The sequence below is a fragment of the Varroa destructor genome, unplaced genomic scaffold, assembly GCF_002443255.2.
Source record: "Varroa destructor unplaced genomic scaffold, Vdes_3.0 BEIS01000004.1, whole genome shotgun sequence".
Taxonomy (NCBI): Eukaryota; Metazoa; Arthropoda; class Arachnida; order Mesostigmata; family Varroidae; genus Varroa; species Varroa destructor.
Window position 1 is genome coordinate 36,016,645 of NW_019211457.1, and position 24,240 is coordinate 36,040,884.

The window sequence follows — 24,240 nt, forward strand, 5'->3', positions numbered from 1 at the left end:
GCTGCTACGTTCTTTTCAAACTGGGTAGTTACACACTGCATTTTCCTTAATAGTACATTAGATTAGGAAATGAAGGTTTGTAGAAAAGGCTACGCATTGTTCAGTATGTGGAAGAAACAAACTCAAAAAAACTTGAGGCACGGAAAGTATTCATGACTAATTTTAATGGTCATCATGATGACATTGCGCACGATTTGATCGAACACGAATTGACTCCCGTCGTAGTATGATGACTTCTTTCTATTTAGATTATTTTATGAAGGCTAGAACAGTATAGGCTTGAAACGAAGCTACTAACGGCGCCAATTTACGGGCGCTAAGTTTTCGGCCCTCATGAAAAAAGGTACATGCTTTCGTATGATGTCACAAATATCACCGCTAAAAAAAGGCTGGTGCTGGTTTACTGATAGACTGTGGGTTGAGACGTTCTCTGCATTATAACTCGACTATACTACATCGTTTGCGAAGCACAGGCGAAAGGCACTATAATAAAATGTGTATTAATGACCAACTTTTCCCAATTCAGACACACTTAAAAAAGAATGGGCTTTAGCACAAGACCCATTTCCTCCTTTAACCCTAATAGAAGAGGCATCATAAAGCTGAGCTAAATTTCGAACGTTTCCTCTTTCACATGGCGTGAACACTATAATGTAATTATGTCTAACAGTCGCAAAACGTTATTTCGCACGAGCCGCTGCAGTGCCCTCAAGTTGATCACTATTAACATTATGCCACTGATTTCATCGTTGGGATCTGAAATTACTTCGGTTGACGTGTGGCACACAACGCAACGGCGACGCAGAAATAACGATTACGTGTATATCAGACTGCTATGATATCCGTTGACTACATCGATGGTCGGAAAACATTGTTTCCTTGATCGCAGAGTTGCGAACTAGTTGGCCAATATCCGTATAAGACATCGCATATACACTGTCACCGATCTCGACGCTCTAAGCGGAAAGGTATCGGACTGATCGTTCCCCGAATGCAGCGGGCATGATACTGATTAACCACAATGACATCCTGTAAACGACTGCATTCATGTGGTTACATCTGTAAATTTGAATTTCATTGTATTACATTATACTGAGTTCTCTTCACATACTCTTTATAGGGAATGCCTGTTGAATTACACTCATGGTATACGTATTACGCAGGCACATGGCGTTGCCTCAAGTACATTCAATGAAGCTGTATTAAAGCAGTGCCGAATTCCTTTCTCGAGAAAGATACTTAGTACGAGATGAATTTAGCAGAACCAAAGCAAAAATAGGAGCACTTGGCTGTATCATAGTCTAACAGCGTAGTGCCATTTTGTGTCTATCATTCTTCGGTAGTCGGTAACGAGTTTTACTTTTCTCTTCATCCCTCGGTTTCCTGCTTCCTGTCTCCGTTTCAGTGGACGCTAGCTCGGAAGTTTGGAAGTAGGTGGCTTCATAGAATTTTTTTGGTTGCATGTATACTGACGGATATGGCGCCAACAAAGACGCGACGCAAAATCATGGGAAAGGAAAGTGAGCGGGCGGAGAGAGAACAAACGAACTAGCGCGACTCGGGAACAAACAAATGATGCAGTATAGAGTAAGATAGTTAATTGACAAAGGACCGAACGAGCACAAGAGTAGGAAAGGCAGCTGACTTAGTGAATTGGAGAAAAATATGCAGACGGACGCCGACAGATAGATAGAGCAGGGAGCGCGTCGGAATAAATCTGCCTCAGCCAGGGTCCGTCCGCAAACTTGCGAATGTCATATGCAGACGACGGAGGAACAGGAGGAAGGAAAATACTACTGGCTGAGGCCTGGTTCAGGTCCATAGAAGTAGGGAAGGACGCACATTTTCAAACTGACGGTGAGAGCGGTCGCAGACGCCACTAGGTTTATTTGGGCCACTAAAGCCCTTCCCAGAATTACCCTCTATAGAGCAACAGCTTGAACTGGCGATGTGTGCCAGTGACATATAATATACATCTACCGACAATCTGAATGGTCATAACGCTGTGCGTAAAGGATCCTTCTTTGCATATTAGCATTACTGCTACGAACCGTATACCGTTGATATTGTTAAGTCAGAGAAAGGGTCGTATCAAATATATCATGCAAATGAAAATAATGAAAAATCTATCGAGGAGTGTGGCATGATCCTTTTAGACGGTGGGTCATTTCAAATAAAAACACGTTCTGCAAATAATGCTTTTAGCTTGCCGCGTAGTTTAGTTCACAGGTTATATAAAAATCTTAGTTGTCAGGTAAGAGGGTTTTAAAATAGGCATCGCGCTTGGCACGCACCAATAGGTGAATTAAAGAACGTTCGTTATATCACAGACACCTTTTGACAGTACTGCGGTGCAAGAATGTTGCGGTCGTTCGCAAACATTCGTTGGCGTCTGTCGTTTGATTTTTGGTTTTCTAGAGTTCACCGTATGCGCTATATAACACACATTATATTAAACAAGAAAGTCCAGTATTGATAACGTTTTTGTAAACGTAATATTGCATATCGACATTGAGAAATTGATTGAGCCGTCGCCTCTAGCCACTGTATGGAAATAAAATGTGCAAGCCAGCACCTATAATCGTGTATCAAGTGGCCTAGGAAAGGGTTCTCTCGCTGCACTCATAAAAACGTTGCAATGTACAGATCATTTCAATGGATTCTTCACATAATTAACTTTGAATGGGCAGCGTATTTATTTTCTATACATCTTCCAATTTTTGTTAACGACAGATACATTTTTCAGCCCTTATTTTGTTTTCGCAGAGTCTGTGTTCTCTTTTTTAGAAGTACCGATTTCTTGTCTTTTTTTGCTTCGTTTTTGAGGGACTCATATGAAAGGTTGAGGCCACTCTATCAGGAACGAAAGGAAGCAGTTAGTGAAAAGTCGATTTAGCAGTGATCAATAGGGGAGGAGGCCCAGAGTATCACGTTCCTTGGGGCCACTTGGGGAGCTAAGCAAGGTAACGGGAGCAGGTGTTGAAGTGTCGCTTACAGGCTGAATGCTTAATTTCTTGCTGAGCATGCGCCTTTCGAACTTTAGGAGTCACGATCCACCAATGGGGCCTTTTTCTTGAAGTTTTTGCCCTCTAAAATCTAGGTCCGCTTTTTCCAAGGGTTTCACCTTACGTAGTAGTGAGAGAAAAGCCCTAAGTTTCCATCCTTTTAGGTTTGCGCGTCAACTTTCTATTGATGATTCGGCTACATGCGACATGACCTTGTCCAGGGAAACGACGCAGGCATATAAAAATTAGGGGTCACGAAATAGGATAGATCTGAGCGCTTTGCTTTGATTTTTCAGGAAGTGTGAAAGGATAGCAGAAAAAAACTTTAGACTGGTTAATTATATGTAAATTGCAGTCACACCGAAGTGGAAAATCACTGTCTATTACCTCGAAGTTTCCTCAAAGGTTTCGTCTCGCATTGCGCAGCAGAACCTTGTAGGCATCTGCCTGACATGTATAGAATTTATTTTACTCAAAATAGGTGCTATTTTTATTACTTAGCCATTAAGTTGTTCGTCGACTTTCACTAGTATGTGGTGTAGATGTTGCTTTTTTTTTTGCTAAAACCAACCTCAATAGACCAAGATTGGACATGTAATGGACTCAATGATTGACCCACTTCTATTGGACACTGCACAACCAGTAAGTAATACAGAAAATGATTAGAAAAAAAGGAGACGCTATGTGTTGGAATAGACGCTGGAGAACCCGAAGTCGGGTACGCAATTAAGATGTATTTGACTGAGGTATATCTGGCCTCTACGTCATCCCTTCCCTCGGCAGATCCGGTGATGCTAAGGTTTATATAACTACCTTGGGGCCAGATAGCCGTTGTTGTACCTTTTGGATTTTAGTCATAGCTGCCATGGAACGATGTCGTCCTGTAAGCAACTGCACCGAGATATAACACAAGGTTAGACCTACAATGGCTCATCGTAACACTATTGTTCATGAGTTCCTGATCTAGCACGTCAGCTAATCATGGTGAAGGTGTGCTCTTCTGTATTCTTTATAAGAGAAATGCACGTAAGGGACTAGTACACGTATCTAACACAAAGTTTTAGAATTCGTTGACGGGCTAATACGTACTGCTATAGCATGCTGTGTAGAACATTCCGAGCTAATCTCGAACAGAATCAACACTGCTACCGTCACCTCCGCCAACTTGGTCTCATCTGCGGATGCTCCGCAACCGGATCTATCGCGGATCCTGTGGCCCGAAGCTGAATATCCAAGGGGACCGAAGCATAGCTCGTTGAAAAGAAATTCCTTCCTACTCATTGCATCCCCCTTGGACTTGGACAGATCCTCTTGCAAAAGGCTCGTGGTGACCGGGACAGAAGCCGCTACCTCATGATTACAAAGGCGTAGGCTCCGATAGGGGACAAGGCCATAAACGTTCACAGGAACGTGAATCAGCGAAGCTCCTGTGAGATGAAGAGTACGCAAAAAAGCTTTTTATGAAAACATGTTCAGTCGATCACAGTCGAGCTAAGAATACATGATGGATCACCGTGTTTAGGGGCAGGTCATTTTAATGCTCTGCAGAATTGGCTGCTTAATTCATCCGAGAGTATCTCTTAAGTAGTGCGTTTTTAGCTTTAGCTCGTAACTGATAACTACCTATAGTGTAGATTTTTCTGACCAAAAACGTAACGCATTTTTTTTATTATGGAGACCTTTTGAGCAGATGTTTTTGTTTATATATTTCGAACTGCAGCAATTATATATCTCAAGAAATGTAAGTAACTTATATAATAAATGCCGATAGAGATTTTGCACAAGCTATTGGTATCACCTAGCTATAAATACTCAGTTTTGGCTTTCCTTAGCGGCAGAACTAAGTCTGGACAGGGCGTAAAAAGCTAATTAACAACGACTAAATGAGTGTATTTGCAACATGCCATTAGAAAAAGAAAGAGGTTTGCACGCGGTGTAAACTGTGGGCAATGCCTTATGTTCTCCAAATAAAAACAGAACCTAAGCAAGTAGACAACGGTTCGAGCCATAACCTTGATTATCAGGAGGCTCCCATGTTCTACTTAGGATGTTTCGCTAGAAGCTGAAGGGTCGTAAAGCTATCTAACCATACCGCGTAACGCAAAGCTAGCTTCAGCGTACAGCTTTATGCTATGGTGTTCAGAAATTGTTTCTAAGAAAGCCAAGCGGTGTAAAAAAAGTGCAGGGAAAAATCTGCTTTATAGGACTTTTAGCATTTACAGAAATGACCTAAAATATATCCTTGCAAGGATTCTCGCCACGCTGTTGGATTTTATAGCGCATTAATGTCAAGGACTGTTAATTAGATAAACGTTTGAGGAACACGAACTAAATTGTTCTGATTTACCCGAAACTTTGTTTCACAAACATAACTGACCCTCAGTGCATTTGTAACAGGGAGCCAGGTTAGGTAAAAGCCAAAATGCGTGATGTGTTTATCCGAACTCGAACCTGCGCAATGTTCTTCCCCAAGTAAGCACATTAAGTTGCGTCAAATTAATAAAAAAAAATTAAACATCAAAGCAGGCAGCTAGACAAGCTTCACTCTGACATGAGACGTATTTTTTTATACCTGTCTGAATTGCCTAAGTTTAGCCATATCTGTTGATTGCGGCATGTATATATATATTATAGTGTTTTCAGTAAAGAAATGGCCATCTCCGGCAGAAAAATAGTTCCTGTGATCAATAGACGGCTGCCTGTACGACTTAACATGTCGAACAGACCAGAACGTTGGCTTTGATAGCTTGCTGCCGTTTGTATTTCATTTTATGAGCCTTTTACAGCCTTTGCTGACCCTCTGCGAAACAGGCATAGTCATTCCATGAGACATTTTTACCGCCGTCACTCTGTTCATTGCCAAGTGCACATCTGAGAACAAACAAATAACAATGAATATGCTATGCACAATATACCTTACAGGCAGGCCAGAGCACAGCATCGTAAAAGGGTACACATATTGATAAATGGACGGACGGTTAAGTGTCGTTTGTGTGATGCTTTTCTGTAAATAATTTTCAATTTTAATGTAGAGCATGCTACTGAAGCGTCATGTCATTCATGAGCAAATATATGATTTATTGAGGTCACACGATCAGCATTGAATGTATTCTATGAAAATTTCATTGACTGAGTGCTTTTCTAAAATCAACATGGCGTATACGTAGATGGAAGCAGACCTATTCAAGTTCTCATTGGTGTGTGAAATTCAATGTCCTGATCTGTCCTACTCTTTACTAAATTTTTGAATGTTAATGCCAATAACGTGAAAACACTTTCGCTGCAGTGTAACTGCTTGGTAGGTACCTTCAGCGTCTAAAAACTATCCTCTATTTACGTGTCACCTCTTCCTTTCCCTACCTCCGTGCTGTGTCGAACGCAACTATCGAGAACCTATAGTAATTGAAAACTAAAGGTAACATATTATCTCGCAAATAAAATCTAATTTGGCAATATACATTCTATAGCTATGTAACTAAGCTACAACAAAATTAAAAACTATGAAAATTAATTAATGAAATGGCTAAAGGGCTTTCCACGTTGTTCTATGGATCGCATTATTATAAGATTTTTCTAATTATATAAACACTATTTACATCTTAGTTCTGCTTCTAAGGGTTACCAGCTAAGTGGTATTAATCTTTGTTACTACTACTACTACTACCCGGATTCAGGCACAATTTTCAGTTACTCTAAGTGCTTTTACGTTTGGCCCACCTTTTTTTCTATGGCAGTCTTTTCGTATATATATATATATATATATATATAGGGCACAAAAGTACGTGGGCTGATGCTACATTCGTTTTGGAATAGAGTCCTGTGTTAGCATGCGCGACTGCCTGTGATATTGTTTGGCACTGCGATCTGTGCCAGTGTTTTGCATCTCCATATAATTGAAATTGCCGATTGTTAAGGCGTGTTATGGTCCAGTGTGTCGTTGCGCCTGCACTCGATCAATCTGTATCGGCATGACTGACTAGACAAGAGTGGCCTAACTTTGATGCTTAACTGTGTTTCAGTTCTGTCAAATTACGATTATAGATAGGACTGTTAAAGGGTACGTCGTTAGTGTCATTCGGAATAGAAATCGTACTGTGTCCTATAGATTCTGCCTACTTTTAATGCGTATCTGTTTTTCAGCGCAACATGCTAGTAGCCATTCGTGGAAAGAATCAACCCCATTGGCTGAGCTGAACACGTGCTAACTGCCCCGTGCCCCTGTCGTAAATTCGTTTTGCCGCGTTGCAAATATTTCACTGACTTGATAGTGATGTTACTTGTCTTCAGTGATTGGTTGCATAATGGCAGGGGTGCGGCCGAACTTTTCACGCGTCTGCTAGCCACTACTCTAGAAACGCTGTGTTGAAGTTTTCCTTGTTTCAACTTATCGTCTCGACCATCTGGTGACGAGGTGACTGACTATAGGCTTAACCTTACAAATGTTACAAAATTCTCGAAACATACACCTGGAGTTCGCATCCGTGTGTGTTTCCTACCCTGTGTCCTAACCCTTCGGATGATTCGGGTCGTCGTGTCTCGACCTAATTCGTCGACTTTAAAAACGTCATTGTAACGGTCCACTGTGACCACATAGAACTTATTCTCCGGTCGAAGATATCCTAATAAAGCCCTTTAGGGCACCGTTATATCTATTGAAAATATTAGGCGTTGTTCGGTTCTGTATATTTGACACACGCTGCATCTTTCCCGCTAGATTTTCAAATCGTTCCTAATTCAAGGCTAGTGTACCCTGTTGATGAGCGGGACGCTGTATCAGCAAATGTGCGCTAGAAATAATTTATGCGCCTGGCTTATGAATTCGGTTTGAAAATTAGGTGGGACTATTGCTATTTACCACCGCTATAGCAGCTCATGATTCACTATAAATGTACCCCATATGCCTCGGTATAAAAGAATTTCTTGTATCTTTTCGTTTGGTGGGCCAGCCTCTTTTGCGTGGTCCGTCCAACTTCCTCATGACCTTACAATGTGTTGTCTCTTTTTTACCATGATCTATTAATGGACCAGTCACCCAGTGGTAGTGACGATGTTCGATCTGTTTCATCAAATCGGGAATCTCCAGATTTAGTCACTTGTCTGGTTCACCGCTAATGGATGTTGGTTTAGCGAGTCTGCTATACGGTTTGACCTTTCTAGAATAGGCTTTATTTTGTGAGCTTGAAACACATGCATTAGAGACGTTTAGGACATGAGCTTATAGGTTTAGCAAATATGTTTTCCAGCAGTTTGCGATCCGCGCGCAATCACTCCACTCATGGCATATATAATTATAGAACTTTATGCATATTATTTAGGCATACTACTCTTTCTCATTCTCCGCGTACTTTTGTTAACATACGCAGGATGTGTATGCTACTGCTGTACTATCGTGTAGAAATGGAGCTCTAGGTCCGACATCGGTTGCGTCTGTTTGAATTATAATTGGCTTATCCTTGTCGAAGTATATTAGTGTTGATGTATCTACAAGTTTTTTTTAATTTGCGTGAAAGCTTACTTCTGCTGGCTTTACCAGGCAAATTGATGCCGATGCCGTGTCGGCCTACATAAAGGTTCTGGAATTTGCAACGAATTAGAAGCAAATGAGAGCATCCAGTTTACATACACTGGGAGGCTCATCACTCCTTTCACATAGTTGGACCGTGGCATACGGTCTTTATATTTTCAGGCCCTGTTTTCAGTCCTTCTCTGTTAACGATATATCCTACTAATTTGACTTCTGACGTCCCTGGACAAATGCTGATTTTGGTAACTCGTCCCGTCGAAGATGTGCTCATGCATATTGACAAGTGTTTCTAGTCGATATTTTTTTTGGTCTGCCGCTCCATTTATGCTTTCTACTTTGCGCGGTACTTGAATAGCTTTAGCTCGAGATACGCACTTGCAAATAAGAATATCTTTATATCCGTTTTGACCATTTGAAATGGCACAAGTTGCAAGTATTGTGTGTACACATACCTGATGTGTAATCGCTTTATGTGGCTACTTAGCCTCTTGTAGGCCTTGGAGGCAATGACATTACACATTGTTCCTACTTTGAGAAGGACTCGCAACTCTTTGCGTTGTTCTTCGATCTGTAAGCTGACCCACGGCTTTCATTTAAACATTCGGCCTATTTTCTCTGTCAGGACAAAAACAATTTCTAAGTCAGAACTAAACTCTTGATAGTCTTCTGACTACGTTGAGGTTATGTTTTCGTTCCTGTCCTGGCTTGCACATGCGGCTAAAGTGACTTCTCTCATTGCTTATGTTGTATATTAAACCTCAGCCCAGGGGCTTCTTTACGGCATGCTTACATTTACAGTTTTTGCATTGTTTTCCACCTAGGGACTTGTGCGTTTATATTGCGCTGTATCGCTCTATCGTACTATAAACGGCCGCAGCCTGTTCAGTTAGCTCGTTGTTTTTTGTGTTATCATGTCGATCCCCTTTACTCATTTAAAATACTCTTTCACTGTCTTCATATGTTTCCAGAGTCCGCATAACAATGTCGATGGTTAGTTTCTTATGATAATTTTTCCCGGCCGTATTAAAACGCGTGCTTAGTATCAGTTTGTCTCTGGACATCGTTGTTAAGCACACGTTTTTACCTACTCGCTCTCAAAACTCTTTCGCTGCTTTGGTACCAACCGGATTGGCTAATTAGAACAAGTACCTATAAAAGAGTACACTTGTATCAATAGTTAACACTCGGATCGCTGCAATAAAGCTCAATAGGAGTTTTAAGAGATGCGAAGAGTTCCTTCCCGATGAGATTCTCGTCTCCGTCTGTCATAATCATGACAAGACTATTCAAAAAGGGTTGGTTTGCATCTCTGAATACAGATCTAAAGTGCAGGCCGCTCGTGAAGACCGAGTAGTGTATGTCGTGCAAGCCTATGAGAAAATTGTCCAGTGCTCTAATCGGTCACCTTCGTTGGTCATCGGTCGCGGAATCTTGTCTTTTTGCAGCTGCATTTTTCTTGTTTGATTCTGCTATGCTGCGTTGCTTTGACTTTCTCCTGTGATTTGTCAAAATTCTCAATAAGTACTCTGAAGCTCGTTTCCGTCTAATCGGTCCTGCCATGTTAATATAAATTGGTATGATTGGCAGTGCGGTACGGCGTAACTGACGTACAAACGTTTTTTTTAAAGTGTATCCTTGCTTGCTGTCGTCGCTCATTCCAACTGTGTGTGCCGGCGGGTAACTCAACCGACTGGGAACAATCAACGATGTCTCAGCACTAAACATGCGTATGATAGCATATGATTATATACATAAACCTTACCACCGTTTCATTTGAGTTTTGCTACATGCTTTATATAATTTTAAAAGCCTTCTTTAGGTCTTCTTCCAGTAACACGATGTTCAATAGATACCTTCAGTGTTGCCAGTCCTCCTCCGATGTTTTTCTTTTTTCACGTTTCTTCTAATTGATACGAACCTGCTTAGTTGCGCGTATTTTGCCTGTCTTCTAGCTGAACTTAGGGTATAACAACACGGTGAGTTCCGGCCCATCGTTACAATTGTCTCCGACTCGGACTGACCAAGTCCGGTAAACACCTGAGTCCTGCAGTACGTGAGCTTGCCGTGCGGTTTTCCACATCGGATTTGTATGTCCGGCGTCAGTGACCTGGTCAAGTCTCATTTTTGCCTTGGTCAGACCTTCGCCCACTTACCCTCCCATACCTGGAGTGTGGTCGCCATTTCCATCGCTTTGCCACGTGTCCTATATGAGTCGTTTCTGTTAAACTTGTGTCTAATATTGCTCCTAGGTGCTCGGACTTGCTCCCCAAAGCTAATATACGCCCTCCTAAGCTTATTCTTACGCCTCGGCAACGCTTTCTGCCAGTAAAAAAAAGTAAAAGGCCTGGTCTCTTTCAGAAGCAAGTTTTAGATGATGCTGCTCCATCCGCTTCCCACACATGCCACAGCTTCGTTTTTTGCCTCTCAATGAGATCTTCTGATCTCAGTATGGCCATAAGCGGAAGATCATCGGCCTAAACTATGCATTCAACTCCATCTAGAAAAGCTTGAATCTTCATGTCTTCGTCCTATAGAATATTGCAAAGGGTGGGCCCTAGGACCGGCTCCTATGCCGTCGTGACTGGTACTTGGTGTCTTTTTTCAAGAGTTCTGTTCTTTTGGTATAGTGGGATCAGTTCTCGTACGTAATGGGAGAGTTCCTCTCTCTCCAATGCACTTGTGGCCACCCCCAACTAATGATGCTGAATGCATTTTGTACATCTGGCAAAATTAAGTGGCAAAGTTAGTAGTTTCTAAAGACTTCGTCCTTTAATCATAAACTTTCTTAAATTTTTTTAATCGTCCCGAACTTATAGTTCCTTTTCGGAAGCTAAATAAACTCTTTGAAAGCTTTTCCTTTTTGACATTACGCACGAGCACGTGGGGATCACGAGGGTAACTTTTCCGTCCACTTATCGTTATGTAAATCTGATGTTAACCATGTTTCCGTAAGCTAAAGAGCAACGTTCGCAGAAAATAAATATTATCTTCAGTTTCTTTAGAAAAGAAGCTCGCTTAAGTGCCATTTCTAAAGACTCTAATTTGTTAGATAAAAAAATGCCAATGCATCTTCCATATCTGCATATGTTTCAATTTCCAATTTCTACAAACCCAGAACACATTTTATTGTTAAGGAACATGGCGTACCTGTTGACATAGGCATAATAACAGCAGCCGAAATATAGCTAAATCAAATTCTTTCTGACAGGACAAGAGATACTCCGTTATCCGCAAAAACCTATTGTTTTCTTGTTAATCCAAAAAAAATTACCAGTAAAATACTCTTGAGTGGCTTTGACTGGGTCTAAAGCATCTGATTTGACATGGCGGGGTTAAGCAAACTCAAGCAGACTATCCTTTTGACTTTTGGCATGAACGGCTATGATGGCATCTGTATTAAACTTGCTGAGGTCATTTCAAATTAGTCGTCTGGAGCATGTTGTTATGGGGATACAGTGCTCAATGATAAAACAGTTTCTAAAAATAGATTGCTCCGATACAATTAAGCTGATTCTCTAAGAAACTTAAAACCTTGCATACCCTTGAGATGTCCGAACTTAATTTCAAATTTAAAAATCCTATCTGCATATTAAAATCAGTGTTTGGGTTACGAACCTTTTCCAAATTCAATGTTGACGAAGAAAATTATCAAGCCATATCTTTCTTAAATGTATTTTTTCAAAACATTTTATATACAAATGAAATTGACGATTATGTCTCGTTCACATCAGATGAGGCGTACCCTAAACTGGCGATTTTTAACAAGCGAATTTTCTAGAAGAGCCCTCGTCAGAATGAAGCTTTGCACAGGGCACTATAAATATCTTTTAAAGAACGGCAGAATACTTCATTAAACCGCTGTTTCTGATATTTCGATAAATCTTACGGCAATGATGTGGTACAGTATCTAGGAAAATTGTTGTAAGATTCATTTGCAAGTATAAACCTGTTCTTTTGCTTGCGATTATCGAAATGCACGTTGTCTGTTAATTGAATAACAGTGTTCTTGACCTTTTTTGTTTCAAGCACATTTCTCAATACGGTTCTACAAAGTACCATTGATTTTGTAGTGACCCGAGCAACGCTGAGGTTCCCATCATGCTCTTCTGAAGCTTTCAAGAGTATTTGACAGACAAACAAGGGATAGCTCATTAACAAGATCACTTATCTTCAAGTGAGTTTTCACTTGTTGTATGAAAATAGGTAACGAGTTCCTAGGTCCTTAGGATTTCGTTGCACAACATGAGAATTTACGGTACTCCACGGAGGCAACGAAACTGTATAAAATAGCTAATAATAAATCATCGAGATCAATTAACTTCTAAGACAACAATTTAAGGAGTGCTTGCAGACTATTCGATCGAGGGAAGTTGCGCATGCGGGTAAGATTTTTCATTTGTGACAAAAACTATACTTTCAAAGAATACATATACATTTATGTTGAACGAATAAAAACATTGCTTACTAAAATTTTCGACAATATTACGACTATGTTAAATTGCAACAAATATAAGGCGTGCGTTTTCGACGTATGGTTGATTATCTAGCGACTTAGGTCATTGAAAGCCTTGAGAATGTTGCGAGGAATTGGACCACTTCTAATTTAGCTAATGCAGCGTAAGGTTAGACCCACAAATTGGAAAATGAATGCTCTAAAAACTGCTAAAGAAACGACCTACAAATGTTTCGAAAATTGAGCTAGGGGTTTGAATCGAGCAACCAAAGAAAATAGCAGAAAATCATAATTCTACAGAAAAGCAAACGTTAGAATTTTTGGAGAAGAGGTATACAATTGTGAATGGAAGCCAATATGCTTGCAGTGGTTTCAGATGTATTAAATCGTAGAAAGATTGGCCAAGATGTCAAAACTCCTTGTAGGACATTTAACTTAATGATGTGTCCTCGTTATAAAGCCGCAAAATGAACTGGTCAAAACCATCGTTAGTTTTTTGTCCTATTTTCTCCTTGCAATGTCGGTTGTGTATCCCACTTAGCAGAAAGATAAACGTAAGTGAAACCGCCAGCTAGACTTCTTTCGGTAGTAGTTTGGGCGATATTTCTACCTAATATGATGAATAACTGCGCGCCTGCGGCTCTTTTAGATTAGCAATGCCCTTAAAGTGCTCGCTAAGTTAGTCCGCACGCGGCGCTTATAATTAGTATCTGGAATGGGGCACTTTGTTCTTCAGTACCAAGATTTTTTGGCAGTACCAAGATATACGTATATATATCCCTGTCTTTTTTTAGAGACTAGTCCTTGTTGACCTAAAAGTTCGTCTTTTCCAGTAATAGCGAGTTCTGTAGGGAGTTATGTGATGTGACGTAGTTTTCTCATTTCAAATTTGATTCGATGCGTCTCTGGGTAGTGCAATACAAATTTCTTGACCTTTTCATGTTGCTTTTAGCATCGTAAGAGCATATTATCTTTTACCTTCAGTTGTACCTAATTGTTATTTTCTATTTGAACTCAGTTTCAATGTGTGCAAGAATTTCCCCTGATTACCAATTAGGGTGTACTATAGTCGGTGGCGTTATTGCGTCATGATAAGCAACAACTGGAATTGCCGTGGTACCCCGTTTGCCTGTAAGTAAGCAAACTTAGGAATACCTGGCGGTCTTGGTTCCAAACTAGGCGCAGAGACACTTCGTTTCGCAGAACTTAATATCAGTACCGGACGTAAAACTTGAGGAATTATACTTATGAACAATACGTTTAAATTTCGTTATCTAACACAGGTCTTTTTTCAGAATTGTAGTACGTAATGGTTGCGTACGTAAAAAATATGTCTTCATTTCAGATCAGTTACACTCTAGTTTAAATGATATAATTTTATCAAGTGCAAGATTTACGACGTTCACTTTTTAACATGTTTTTTTTTTTTTGTTCACTATATATAGAAACAGAAAAAGCTTACAATCTTGCTATACTAATACGTTAATAGATGACAACTTTTCATTTTTGCATAATCTTATCACCAGCGGCAAGTGAACGGCCTTGGCTTATGACACACATATATATGGAAATGTTTTTATTTTAATACGGATTTAATGCCACCGAGTCTACTTGAACCGCGAACAGTGTCGACCGAGGCAAAGATAGAATCTCAGTATATATCCAGCGTATGTGCAGCTTCTCTATCTTATCTCTTTCTTTATCACCATTGCAACACACATTGTATAAACGAATATCTCAACATATTCTGTTGATATTGGCCCTATTAGATGCGATAAGTATTCCTGAACGTAATTGTCTCTGCCGTACGTGACCTATACGTAGACTAAAGTAGACTTTAGTAACTCTTTTACGACTGAATACTGCACCATCAATCGTTGCCGATGATGATGATCTTTTGGAAGTAACCGTCGCCTTGCAGGCATGTCATAGGTCTTTAAACATCGTTAACAGCTGTAGGGAAGGCGTTTTAGGCACAGGCAATAGTTTTCTTTGGCTATTTCTCACGTTATGCAGCCCTACAATGTCTCTGGCGTACATCCGACTTCTCTATCGAGGGTGCTTTTGTTGGGTGGCCTCCCTTCCCTGAACCGCTGCCTGGGTCATAAAGTAGTATCTTAATAGTTATAATTTTTATATGACCCCAGTTCTATGTTCTGTTGTTTGCGAATGGTGTTGAAGCGGTACTAAGAGCGTAACAGAGCAGCATGATCTGCCTTATGACTTCACGGATGCAACGAGCACGAGGTAAACGATCATTACGTACTATAGCAAAACTGTGATCTTTTCAACATTCACTTCATATTCGCTATTGTCGTTTTGTAACTAGCCTTTCTTTATTTCTACCTTTTTTCCATCTCTGCGATTGGGAAATACAACTACTACCAATAACGGCGCGAGCACCAACGCTGCCCCAAAAAAGAGCTAGAGGCTCTAAGAAGCTTAAGGGTGGTTCGAGCCGTGGGACCGGCCATCAGCCCGTCGGCATTTCTGCAGCAGCTCTGTCGTGCGTCGTTAGCAATAGATATTGTACCATACATCGCTTATATATATATGTATATACTTACCAGGCTGCCATCGAGAAACACGGGTCCCAATAACAGCGGTAAGAACCTGTTAGCGAGGCCTAGAATTACGAATTTTGGCATTGACCTTATACCTTATGAGACCTGCCGAAGTCGAAGTCCGCAACCACAAATATTGCAACAAAGCGACATCTCGGGGTGGTTCTAACTCCTACTTGTGGAATAAAGTCCACCATATATCGTGTTGTCACAGTAAGATCGGTGTATGAGAGAAGTCACAACAAACATACTTTGCATAGGCGCACATACATAAACAAGGAGCGGAGAAGATGGGAGTACTTACAACCACACCGATGCAGGCACGGTTTTCTATCGCGTTCTTTCGCCGAAACTATATAGTGCTACTACGTCGCTTCACCCTATCGGTAACGTTCCGCGAGGTCCATTGCGTCGCCCCTAGAGATAAAACCAGTCCAAAGCACCAAAGCCGGTTCGGCAATGTTTGTCTATACGTTTGCGCGTGGATAGGCTGTGTCTTTACTGCGCACGGAATAGGTGTTGTTAATAATCTGATATGATGATATACACTAAAACGACGTCGACACAAAACCCTAAAGGTATAAGGTTCACCTACATCTAAGGCTATGGGTCGACAGAACAGATACCATCGCCTCAGATAGGTCCGAGACATTCTACTATAGCTTAGGCGTAGAAATGATACAGGATAAATAATTGCTATACATGCATTGCGTATCCCGGACTACTCAGGCTGGTCGGCGGGCAATTGTTGGCTGCTAATTTCGAGCGACGATGAGTTTAAACACGTAGCTCATGTTTTGTATCTGAGCTCGGTTATTTTATAAAAGCAGTGATAATATAAGTCATTAAGTCAGGAGGTTTTATTCGACCATCGAACGAACTTCATCTGTATTAAGCATAAAATATTTTATAATAAAAATGGTCTCACCGTTTGTGTCATTTCAGTTTTTATTTACATCAAATTAATGCTTAAGTTGCAAACGAATCTACACAAAATTTATGACTTTTTTTTTATACCGATGATGTCCAAAATGATGACCGTCCTTGTCATTGCATAGCTGACACTGGTAGGCAATTGTATCACAAACGTCAACAAATTTCCAAGTCTCTCTCTATCATTGGCTTTCTGGCGTGGACTGATCGGCGTCAGCTCTGGAAAACAGCAGGAGAGCCCAAAGCATAGTCTTTGAAAATTTCCATCGTCCTTTACTTGACGGTGATATTTTTAAGTATACTGTCCTGTTAGGAACTAGTTTGTCCTGCCGAATGTCTAGTAAAACAGACTTTTCTAATACATTACGACAATTGATACCAGTGATTGTGCTGTGAAAAAAATATATAGTAATGAATACATTTTTTGGGACACTCTGTATGTGACATAATATAGTCATATATGGTAGAAGTAGAGTTTGTGCACAGAAGTTATTTATGTTTACCTATCGCCTACATAAAGTCTGCGTCAGCTTCTTCTTCAAATTTCAAAGGCAAACTTTAGAAAACAAGTTATTAATAAATACTTATAAGGTTATGTATACAATAAGGGACCTGATTTGTGTGAAACAGCAGAAGTTGAAAATTGATGAATATGAATGCGACAGAAAATCTTCTCTCAATTAGTCAAATTGTAAATCGGAACCGTAAAAGTGAAACGTTGCGTTTCACTGAATTATCTCTACCAGGTCAAAATGGCTTCGTAAGAGGCAAAGGATTCTCATAGATTGACAAATAGGTGAAGCTATATGTAATCGCAGGGACACACTGTTCCTCAAACCTTTCTTTAGGTAAACCTGAAATGTTTACGAGAAGCATATGAAAAATTGCCGCGTGGAAAAATAATCGGATTCTGTTTGTTTAGATTTCGCTTTAGCTTTTCGTCCGCAGCAGACCCGCAGCTTGACAGATTACAAAAGAAAATTGAACGTGGCGGTAGTGAACGAAATTCTTGTCGGCCATTTTAGCTTGGCGGATTTTGTTATGGTTCACGGCCAGAACGCGTAGGGGCAAGTCACACAAATAGACGTTCTATTGCCGGTAGTCGGACCAGCCTGAAAGCTTAATTAGACATCCAATAAAGCCGCTCAAAATGTTCAACTATGAGAAGGCTTGCAGAATAAACGTTCAGTAACACTTTAGCAATTCCAACCTGGAGAAAGTCGTGTAAGTTCAAGACTGGCGTCTTCCTAGAAAGAACGCTGAGCATTTTTTAGTTCAACATATCCGAGGTTCCGCGAAATGGCTCGATATGTTAGCGTTAAATTTTCTGAACGTGCAAATGCTTTCTTGCAAGGGCTCTACAACGCAGAAAATTGGGTATCGGGTAGATTCATTTAGTTATAAACTCTTCGCCTAAATTGTTGTGGATACTTCAGCTAAGCTCTACTATCTACAGTATGTTAAGATATCTCTCTTAGCAGGTAAGGATCGAAACGTTTATGATTGAAAGCTGGATGTATATAAGAAAAAAATTTGAAACGTTTAAAAACGTTTGTTAATTTCTCCGTTCTCGGTTTGTGTTTTCGCTTCATAAAACTTTCCAACTGTTGTAAAAGATATTTATTATGTCTTCGAATTAGAAAATTTTAACAGGCCTTTATTATCACTACAGAGGCGGTAAAATGAGTATTATTTAATATATACGTTGGTTCTTACTACTACTACTACTACTACTTAAAGTTGACTGGTAGGTTCAGTGCAGATAACTATACCAAAAGCATCGTTGCAAATGGCAATTTACTATAAAGGGATATTGTGCATATACGTAAAAGTGGCCAGCGCTTTTGATCTGCGTTACGTTCTTGACTGTGAACTTACTAGTCTAAAGTGAATATATTTACATACCTATTGATAGTAAATGTAAGAATACGTATTTATTAGAGGAAATACATTTTATTTTTAAATACTTCTAATCTCGCGTAGAGTTTTCGATACTGATCAAGCTCCTAGCCCTTGCAAATGGCTTCATGTCAAAATACAAAAAAATTTGACTTTGGCAATCTTTACCTATGATGGAGTAGAGTAAATACCAGAGGCTTGGCATTTTACAATCCCCGGTTCCAATTTCGTGAGGCCTACAAGAATCAATGCTGTCATGTAGTTACAGATTTGTTATAAGGTTTCTGACCTATTTTATCAAATAATATTATATTGCTCAATTGAATTTGTACTTTTCTATGCTACTATACGTTCTAAAGTTCAAATACTGATTAGTGCTGACGACGCTGAATCGAAAATTTTCACCTCCGGAAGAGTCTTTTTTGATTTTCTGAATCGCGTCTCTAGCGCTTCTGTAGGCTTCTAGCTTGCCCAGTTGTGGAAGGCAGTGCAATGCAAAGTGCTTTCGTGTAAACCCGAAGAGCGTCATGATAACGAAGATTGTTAAACAAGATCTGAGAAAGGAGAGCACAGAAGGCGCGGCGTTGCTGTGCGCGGTGGAACGGCAAATTTAAAATGCAATTGGGAGCTTCGCCACTTCCGTCGCCTGCCTGGCTATAGCAAGAGCGCGGTACTCCTGTTACTGCGTCTGTCCCGCTATCCTGTTGCCCCTTTGCAACGTAGCAAAAATAAACCAAAACAAGAGGTGGGAGTGCAATACCGTTGCTTGCGTCCGTCGAGGCTGACGCAGCAGGCCTGGTTCAACAAAGGGCAGATCTGCTAAGGCTATCCGTGGAACTCGACTCTCAAGAAAGGCATTGTTTTGCAGTGGCTACAGCCGCTACTGCGACCCACGCCGTAGTTCTAAGTGGCAATGCGGAGAGCGGCTTGCCATCTGTCTTGTTAGTCCTATTTCCGGTAATACCAACGGCGACGACAGGAAGGGCACAGTATTGCACGCATAGGCAGCGACAACGCTGCAAGATGCAAACTCCATTGAGTGACGCTGGGGGAAAACTGTCCGGGTGGCTAGGATAGCGTGAATGTTGTTGTGGCCATCGTCTACGGGCCCTCGTGGAAGCTACTAAGAGCACCATTACGAAAGTGATTGCTTCTTCTGCTAGAATCACTACCGTTACCGGCTAGTAAGAAGGCTCGTCCGACATACGCCCGGTACGCGTGACGGCTGTTATAGGCTCAGAATGGAAGCGGTCGCTCGTAACGCACTATGTAAATGCGTAAGTCATAAAACGATTCGAGCCATGCTTATTCAGCCCGTATAACGCCATACAAGGAAGCACATACATGGCACAAAACTTATTACAGATGCGCATGCACCTCTAATTCAAATAAAAATTCACCAAAATTTCCGAATAAATAGTCGCGACATAGTTGGTTTAATTCAGAACTCTTATCAGTTTCCTAAAAGGTTGGCGCTTCGAGTAGAACATACGAGAAGCCAATCCTTTAATTTTATTCCCATGAAGCTGAGTCGCACACTATCTTATCGCGCGCATTAAGCTAACTCTCCAACGTAATATTCGGTACTGGACTGGAATCAAAGTCAGGGTCGTAAATAGAAAAAACGTCTTTTATTAGGTTTCCCTTGTCCGGCTCTGCTTATTACAGTCGTCAGCGATCCCCATCAATCCCTTTTCTGCAACGTTTTTACCGGCTCGACTAAGCTAAGTACATGTAGATTTAAGCGCAACGGTTGCCCAGGAGCAACGTTGCCCGAGCTCAGCTTTTGGCATGACAGTGGTGCCACCAATGATGATGACAATGATTTTAGTTAGTTTCGCTTCGTACACTTGTCTTTTCCTCTGTTTTGCTGTCATCCTTTTTTCTCTACTATTCTTATGATGTCAAAGCCAAGACCCGCTGTCGCTACTGAGCGGAAGTTGATCGGCGCGTGAGGGGCATACACACGTGACACTTTTTTGGAGGACGACTAGTAGAAGGCGATAGATGCCCTTAGCCGATGTGTAGATTCTGTAGTGCACTGTTGGTACTACAGCCTACCGTCTCATGAGAACTTTTGAGTGTTGTTTGATCATTGTACAATGTGCTTGCCCTATTAATATCTGTCAGTATAGTCCAATTGACATAATTTCCAGTAAAAGCAAGGAAGAAGTTGCCCAGAAGGGTACACAGAACATCTTCATTTTAGCTCGCTATATAAGTATATGATAGATAATAAAGAACTGTTCTGATATCTTGTTTAATGCTAGAAAATTGTGTAATCCATTTGTACTGACATTAGTTAAAAATTTAGCGGCGTTGGCGAAGCACGTTTCATCCAGCTAAATACTCTCTCAGTTTTTTAATTAATTTTCTAGTGCTATCCCTTTTTTGCTACTGGTAAAATCGTTTTACTAATTTTAGCAAAATGCAGTTCTTAGTCCAGTTCATCGACGGCCGAAAATCTGTGCTTTGTTCCTAAACACAACAACCAATTTTACGTGGTTACCTTTGCCCCTGCGACTCAATTAGCTAACCTATTCGCTACTTGTGAGCTTTACGGTTTGCGCGTATTGCATGAACATTAAAAATGAACCTTCAAATGTTTAAAGGCTATTTTGTCGAGCGGTGCTGTTTTTTGGGCATTTAAAAAGTTTCTCTGAGAACGACAACCAGACCCAGTGCGAGCGCTGCTGGCACAGACACCCACCTGTCTCTCATGCTCTTGTGTCACTGCGAAACTGACAGATCTATTGCTAGAATAAAATCACGAAATTCGGTCCATTAGATCTGAAGCGCTTAACGACAAGGAGGATCTGCAAGCCTACTCCTCAAATAGCATAGACTGATCGTCGAATTCAAAAGTGTGTGTAATAGAATTAATCTGGTCGCCAGCGCAATTCCTTTTACCACTTCGGATACTGCTGCTTGGTCCACAGCTGGTCCTGTTTATCAAAGTAATAAAGGCCGCTCACGTTCGCTGAAACACAGAAGAGTAGCCGCAGGACTGAAGTAATCGATGTACAACCGCTAGTGGGGCCACTTTTGTTCCCAGAGATGCGCGCATTTTTTGAAAATCGTTGGTTCGATTCAAGAGTTGATCGGCACAGGGCCATACAGAACCGATGTTATAACAACAACAAGCAACCTAACCGTAAGTCTACTGATTAAGCTGGGATAATTCTGGACCTACTTTTAGTTGAAAATTGCAAACGTCTAACAATTCATTCTTATTGAAACAGATCATAAGGCTATTCTGTTAGAAGCTAGAGAAAATCAGCGGGGTTTACTTTTTACACGGGCATTTAGGAAATTTATTGAAGGAACCCTACGGCTCACTTTGGATTAGGCCACATTTTTTCAATTACTATGTCTTGTATGAGCTGAATATTCGATAAGCTGAAGGAGCAATATATATTCCTGGTCAAAGGATTTGTTATCTACCAACACGCACGGCTGTATTCACAAATTCCAGTACCAAACGACTCGTGTTGACTATGCTTCCTTATCCAAAAAAAAACCAATGACACCAATGAAAGCTATGAAAAAAAAAAGCTTAGGGTATTTGGGTAATAGATAAGGGTATTTGCTTATTCTTTCACTCTTCAGCCCGTACCGCTCACCTCTGTACGGAAAAAACGAATTGCCTTGCTGAACTATTCCATGCATCGGTAACCTTTCCCCTCAACGCACAATAGTGAGCCTTTACACAACCCAATTTGATCGCTGTTTAATCGGAGGCCGCCAAAACACTGTTGTTCACAGGAAGCTGAATCTCTTAGATTTGAAAGGAAGTCTAGTCACTTTGGTCTATTTTGAAGGCAAGACTAGACTGGATTGGCTACACTATGCCGAAAGAAATCGTGCATAACAACTTTAGACCTCTACAAACAACCGACGATACTGTGGCTGTCTGCTCGTGACCCCCGTCTATAAAAAGATGATTTTAGACGAATCTCGCCAGTTATAGGCCCGTATCTCAATGAGCTCCACCTAGTACCGAGTAGGACAAAACTCTTTTTCGAAGAAAAATAGTTTATTTGGTTAGCATAAAACGCTTTTATTGTATACCGCACTTACGTCTCCTCAGAGTTACTAAACATGTGTCAATATATCTATTTACTGTATATATCATTATCAGAAAAACGCTAGCTATAAAGTAAATCATAGTATGTTACTGAGAAAAACTAAGCGTCTAGGTACTTATGACACCGTCTTAAAATCGTTCCGCTCCCATTTACCAAACCGCTCATGCCAACCTTCCGCGGTCCTCAGGAGAGCTGCGTTTCTGCTCTGTTATTATGCTGTACTATGATACCTACCAGGTGATGTAAAGCACTCACTATGAATATGCTAACGACTCTAAAATATATGGTGCAATTGTAAATCACCGTTTGTACGAAGTCCTGCAATCTGCTGACGTCATGATGATAAAATGCCCCCTTCAAATCTTTTCGTTTCTCATACCTATACAGTTGAAATTCGTGTTGACTGTAACTGTCACAAGGTTCCGACGAACCCCTCAAATCTACGAATGTCTTAATAAACGGTATATTCATCATAAGGAATCCCGATATTTATGTTGTTTTGTACAACTTAAATGCTTATTCGGCCGCTCCAATTGAAAAAGATATTAATCTTCCTAATAAGAGAGTTGAATTACGTTAGAAGAACGTCTTCGAAGAAAATCCTCGATGACGTTGTGCGTTTAAAAGGCGCGCAGTGCGTTCGCTATTTTCCCAGCGGTAAACTGTACCTGCACTCAAGTAAAGCCAAAGAGTAAGCTCAGGGCAACTTCAACTTATATATAACCAATTGTCGTTAATTGATGAAAAACGTCTAGATATATGTACGAGAGCTACGCTTTTGTCGCATAGCTTGCCTCTGTCTACATCGTAGGGTTCCTATTCAATTCAATGAGTCACGAATATCATTCTCAAATCTGGTTGGTAGTGGGTAGCCATACACAAGAAAGACATCAGTTGTTTTCTTTTTGTTAACATGCTATTCGATGCTCATATATCGTCATTAAGTACCTGTTTAATTTGTGGTCTATTTTTTTTTTCGCCTCCAGACTATCTTCGACGATGAGGGCAATGTTATTTTAGTTAAAACTTATCGGCCGGTTGGTGTTGAGTGGTTAAGCTTGAGCCGTAAACGTGATCATCATTTAGTAAGCTAAATTTTCATTTATCTCTACCGCAGCGATTTCTGTCATGACGTAGCCACCGATACAGATAGCAGATCTTCTCTGATAGAATCGAACGTGTAATCCCTCACGTTGCAAGGATATGCAAAGCACAATTATTTGACAATACAGGTTCTTCTGGCCTGCTTTTCCCTGAACTTCTTGGTATTTATATACACTTAAGATTGGTGAGTGCATAGCCAGATTCAGTCCCCATTGAACGACAGTTTCAAAGAAATAGATAACGTGCGTCTGCTAGGCGTTTATCAACTATACGCTACTAACGAATCGTGGGACGGCAGCGACATCATCACAGATATTGTGTGGCATTTGTTTTTTTTTGAACATAGTGCTGCATGAAGACTCTGATAAGAGTACAATTTTTGCGTCAGTTATTCATTGTTACTTTTGTCGTTTTGGTCGACATTACGTTATGGGCAACCTGCTTAAGTGTAATTAACACCCGGCCTCCAACGTGTGCTAAGGAAGTACCTAACAATCTGTAAAAATTTGAAATTTAATTTTCATGTCATATCAGCGATTGAGTGATAGGTACCTTGCCTCTGCTGAACGGGCAGCTTTCACGATACATCTTAGTAAATTGTTCAAGAGTAAAGCTCGTTTATCTGTTCGAAAACACAATTATATAGAGAATAAAAATAGCAGACGCTATC

The 24,240-nt window shown here is 40.6% G+C and overlaps 1 protein-coding gene and 2 long non-coding RNA genes across 5 annotated transcripts in view; 2 read left to right on the forward strand and 1 right to left on the reverse strand.

Moving 5' to 3' along the window:
• Ptp69D (Protein tyrosine phosphatase 69D) overlaps nt 1-24,240 on the forward strand; it is a 577,123-nt gene that overhangs the window by 248,955 nt on the left and 303,928 nt on the right. The window lies entirely within an intron of this gene.
• The window catches only part of LOC147756135 (uncharacterized), a 207,929-nt gene that overhangs the window by 174,509 nt on the left and 9,180 nt on the right, over nt 1-24,240 (forward strand). The gene's annotated exons all lie outside the window — the stretch shown is intronic.
• Nucleotides 16,170-24,240, reverse strand: part of LOC111250185 (uncharacterized) — a 39,189-nt gene continuing 31,118 nt past the window's right edge. Inside the window, exon 5 of the long non-coding RNA XR_015327062.1 lies at nt 16,170-16,698. This is a non-coding gene — a long non-coding RNA (uncharacterized LOC111250185). The remainder of the gene's footprint in view (nt 16,699-24,240) is intronic.